We start from the raw sequence: 5,533 nt of genomic DNA on the forward strand, positions 1-5,533 counted from the left end.
TACGTTTAAGGAAAGTGATTACTTCTAATCTTGTTTACAATTAAACATTTGAGACATTCTAAGACGTTTCATGTGGAAGCGGCTTAGCATGGCTTAACGACCTATAAAATGGTATAAAACGACCCATTAAAAATGGTCAATTTAAGAAATGTGTGCTTGCTTCAGCTGTTAAAAAAGAAAAAAAAATGATAGTGCGTTATGATATCCTGAACAAAAATATAAACACGACATGCAACAATTTCAAAGACTTTATTGAGGTACAGTTCATAAGGAAATCAGTCAATTTAAATAAATTAGGGTTGACCCCAATAGTCGATTGTTTGATCGTTAAGCTGTTGGTCGCCCGAGATGGTTCACTGCTCGACTAAAACAATGACAGTGAACTAATCCATTGCAAAGGCCTACACTAAAAGCCAATTTATGGTTGATCCAAAAATGTGGTAGGAGGATGTGACACAATTGCTGAGCCTCCAGAGGCCAAAAACAAGCTCTGTTCCACATCGCCATGCGCCTCCCAAATTTTGTATCAATGCGGAGGGCTCTGTATAGTTCCACGTTGACATGATTTGTTGCCGATCGGTGGCGGTGGTACATCCTGTATAAACACAAACTCACTTCCTTGACAACAGCTCTGCGACGCGCAAGAAGTATGAATGCCCTTGACTTCTCCTTAGGCCATATCACCATAAATGCTGCATGGCCAATTTATTTTATTCCATTTTTTATTTTATTTAAGGCCAGACAAAAATTGTTTCACTGTTTAATGGATTCCCCCCCCCAGAAAAGTGAGGTGAGCGACCCAAAAAAAAAAAAGGTTTTTGTTTTTACAATGAATTGGGTACTTTACCACATACTTTACCACATTGCCCTAGGCTATATGGACATGAACAATTGGGGAAATATTCAATTTGACAGATTTTCAGATTACGATACCGATTTTTATTATTAATGTTTTTTTATTTATAAAAATATATATATATTTGATTTGTAATAAGGACAATTACAACAATACTGAATGAACACTTATTTTAACTTAATAATAATACATCAATAAAATCAATTTAGCCTCAAATAAATAATGGAACCTCTTCAATTTGGTTTAAATAATGCAAAAACAAAGTGTTGGAGAAGAAAGTAAAAGTGCAATATGTGCCATGTAAGAAAAGCTAAAGCTTAAGTTCCTGCTCAGAACATGAGAACATATGAAAGCTGGTGGTTTCTTTTAACATGAGTCAATATTCCTAGGTAAGAAGTTTTAGGTTGTAGTTATTATAGGAATTATAGGACTATTTCTCTCTATACCATTTGTATTTTGACTATTGGATGTTCTTATAGGCACTTTAGTATTGCCAGTGTAACAGTATAGCTTCCGTCCCTCTCCTCGCCCCTACCTGGGCTTGAACCAGGAACACATCGAAAACAGCCACTCTCGATGCATCGTTATCCATTGCTCCACAAATGCCGCGGCCCTTGCAAGGGGAACAACTAGCAGTATTTGATGAATGCCCTGCTCTCTGGCCAGGTAAAATTACATTGTTGTTTAGTCTTAAATCGCTTCTAATATATCTGAAAATGATGCAATAACCATGAATTTATCCGACTTTTTGTTTATAACCTGGACTCAAAAATAAATAAATAGTAGGAATTTTTTCTGGTTTCGGCAATGACGGCAAGAGAGAGAAATGAAACATCTGCACGTCGCCTGCAGGTGCGAGCGTGCATTATAAGAGACAGAGCCGTCATTGCTCTTTTCAAAACTTGCAGTTTTGCAAGTTCGTTCGCTGGTTTTGGACCGGACCCAAGTTAGCAGCATGAGGAGAATAGTTGGGTCAGGTTGTTTTTCTTCTTCTGGTTATCTTCTGGTTATTCACCTCCCTGACCAAGGCCCTTCTCTCCCAATTGCTCAGTTTGGCCATGCGGCCAGCTCTATGAAGAGCCCTGGTGGTTCCAAAGTTCTTCCATTTAAGATTGATGGAGGCCACTGTTATTGGACCTTCAATGCTGCAGACATTTTTTGGTACCCTTCCCCAGATCTGTGCCTCGACACAATCCTGTCTTGGAGCTCTATGGACAATTTCTTTGACCTCGTGGCTTGGTTTATGCTTTGACATGCACTGTCAACTGTGGGACCTTTTTATAGACAGGTGTGTGCCTTTTTCAAATCATGTCCAATCAATTGAATTTACCACAGGTGGACTCCAAGTTGTTGTAAAAACATCTCAAGGATGATCAATGGAAATTAGATGCACCTGATATCAATTTCGAATATCATAGCAATGGGTCTGAATACTTTCAGGACGCACTGTAGTTGATTTTATTAAAACATATAGGGTATGTATGTATGTATGTATGTATGTATGTATGTATGTATATATGTGTATATATGTATATGTATGTATGTATGTATGTATGTATGTATATATATGTGTATATATGTATATGTATGTGTGTGTGTGTGTGTGTATGTATATATGTATATATATATATATATATATATAACATCATCTTTCTAAGATTTGTTTTAGTCGGGACAGCCCTAAATTAATTAGGCCCTAATCTATGGATATCATGACTGAGCAGATGGGGGGGGGGGTGGTCCTTGGAGGGTGTAGTGACAGCCAGGCCCAGCCAATCAGAATGAGTTTTTTTTTTTTATTAGACATAACTCTTCAGTTCTGCTATTTGCTCTTCACTGTTTGTTCCCACAGGGGATTTCTTGCCAGGTTCCTTAGCTCAAACTATGAGACATAGGAGAAATCTGCATTGGCCTCATTCATCAACCGTGCATGAATTTCTTATTAAATTCAGGCGTACATATAGATTCTAGGATTTTCGTGCACAACAAATTTATTGGGATTTATCAAGCTATCGCACGGAACAGTTCAATGATGAATCAGAGCTGCACTATTTGTTTGCTCATGAACGAACATTACTACAACGCCAGGAAAACAGTCTCTGTTCACCTTTCTATAGTAACAAAAACACCCTAACTTGCTGTAGGGGAGAGTGGGGTAAGTTGAGCCATTATTACATTTAGCATCACTGTCAAGGGAAATATAGTTTTCTAACAAAGATATCTACATATATTTCAGGATGTTGTATATACCCCTGGAAATAATCAGAATTCATGTAAACAGTTTTGAAAATATAGCTTGTCCAAAGAAAGTGGTATTTTGGCAAAAAGTACACTGGATATGGGGTAAGTTGAGCCATGGGACAGGGTAAGTCCGAGCAAGGGTAGCATTCCAGAGGGACATCGGAGACCAACGTTCTTTGCTTCACGGAAACATGGCTCAACTGGAGAGACGCTATTGGAGACGGTGCAGCCAGCTGGTTTCTCCACGCATCGCGCGGACAGAAACAAACATCTTTCTGGTAAGAAGAGGGGCGGGGGCATATGCTTTATGGTTAACGTGACGTGGTGTGATCGTGACAACATACAGGTACTCGAGTCCTTCTGTTCACCTGATTTAGAATTCCTCACAATCAAATGTAGACCGCATTATCTACCAAGGGAATTCTCTTCGATTATAATCACAGCAGTATATATTCCCCCCCCCCCCCCAAGCAGACACATCGATGGCTCTGAACAAACTTTATTTGACTCTTTGCAAACTGGAATCCATATATCCGGAGGCTGCATTCATTGTAGCTGGGGATTTTAACAAGGCTAATCTGAAAACAAGACTCTCTAAATTTTATCAGCATATCGATTGCGCAACCAGGGCTGGAAAAACCTTGGATCATTGCTATTCCAACTTCCACGACGCATATAAGGCCCTGCCCCGCCCTCCTTTCGGAAAAGCTGACCACGACTCCATTTTGTTGATCCCTGCCTACAGACAGAAACTAAAACAAGAAGCTCCCGCACTGCTTCCATCACGTGGACTGGGATATGTTCTGTATTGCGTCAGACTACAACATTGACGAATACGCTGATTCGGTGTGCGAGTTCATTAGAACGTGTGTTGAAGATGTCGTTCCCATAGCAACGATTAAAACATTCCCAAACCAGAAACCGTGGATTGATGGCAGCATTAGCGTGAAACTGAAAGCGCGAACCACTGCTTTTAATCAGGGCAAGGTGACTGGAAACATGACCGAAAACAAACAGTGTAACTATTCCCTCCACAAGGCAATCAAACAAGCTAAGCGTCAGTATAGAGACAAAGTAGAATCTCAATTCAACGGCTCAGACACGAGGTATGTGGCAATCACGGATTACAAAAAGAAAACCAGCCCCGTCACGGACCAGGATGTCTTGCTCCCAGGCAGACTAAATAACTTTTTTGCCCGCTTTGAGGACAATACAGTGCCACTGACACTGCCCGCAACTAAAACATGCGGACTCTCCTTCACTGCAGCCGACGTGAGGAAAACATTTAAACGTGTCAACCCTCGCAAGGCTGCAGGCCCAGAAGGCATCCCCAGCCGCGCCCTCAGAGCATGCGCAGACCAGCTGGCTGGTGTGTTTACGGACATATTCAATCAATCCCTATCCAAGTCTGTTGTTCCCACATGCATCAAGAGGGCCACCATGGTTCCTGTTCCCAAGAAAGCTAAGGTAACTGAGCTAAACGACTACCGCCCCGTAGCACTCACTTCTGTCATCATGAAGTGCTTTGAGAGACTAGTCAAGGACCATATCACCTCCACCCTAGACCCACTCCAATTTGCTTACCGCCCAAATAGGTCCACAGACAATGCAATCTCAACCACACTGTACACTGCCCTAACCCATCTGGACAAGAGGAATACCTATGTGAATGCTGTTCATCGACTACAGCTCGGCATTTAACACCATAGTGCCCTCCAAGCTTGTCATCAAGCTCGAGACCCTGGGTCTTCGACCCCGCCCTGTGCAACTGGGTACTGGACTTCCTGACGGGCCGCCCCCAGGTGGTGAGGGTAGGCTCCACCCCGCTGATCCTCAACACTGGGGCCCCACAAGGGTGCGTTCTGAGCCCTCTCCTGTACTCCCTGTTCACCCACGACTGCGTGGCCACGCACGCCTCCAACTCAATCATCAAGTTTGAGGACGACACAACAGTGGTAGGCTTGATTACCAACAACGAAGAGACGGCCTACAGGGAGGAGGTGAGGGCCCTCGGAGTGTGGTGTCAGGAAAATAACCTCGCACTCAACGTCAACAAAACTAAGGAGATGATTGTGGACTTCAGGAAACAGCAGAGGGAACACCCCCCTATCCACATCAATGGAACAGGAGTGGAGAGGGTAGTAAGTTTTAAGTTCCTCGGCGTACACATCACAGACAAACTGAATTGGTCCACCCACACAGACAGCATCGTGAAGAAGGTGCAGCAGCGCCTCTTCAACCTCAGGAGGCTGAAGAAATTTGGCTTGTCACCAAAAGCACTCACAAACTTCTACAGATGCACAATCGAGAGCATCCTGTCGGGCTGTATCACCGCCTGGTACAGCAACTGCTCCGCCCACAACCGTAAGGCTCTCCAGAGGGTAGTGAGGTCTGCACAACGCATCACCGGGGGCAAACTACCTGCCCTCCAGGACA

This window comes from Oncorhynchus kisutch, linkage group LG20 (assembly GCF_002021735.2).
Source record: "Oncorhynchus kisutch isolate 150728-3 linkage group LG20, Okis_V2, whole genome shotgun sequence".
In the NCBI taxonomy this organism is placed as follows: domain Eukaryota; kingdom Metazoa; phylum Chordata; class Actinopteri; order Salmoniformes; family Salmonidae; genus Oncorhynchus; species Oncorhynchus kisutch.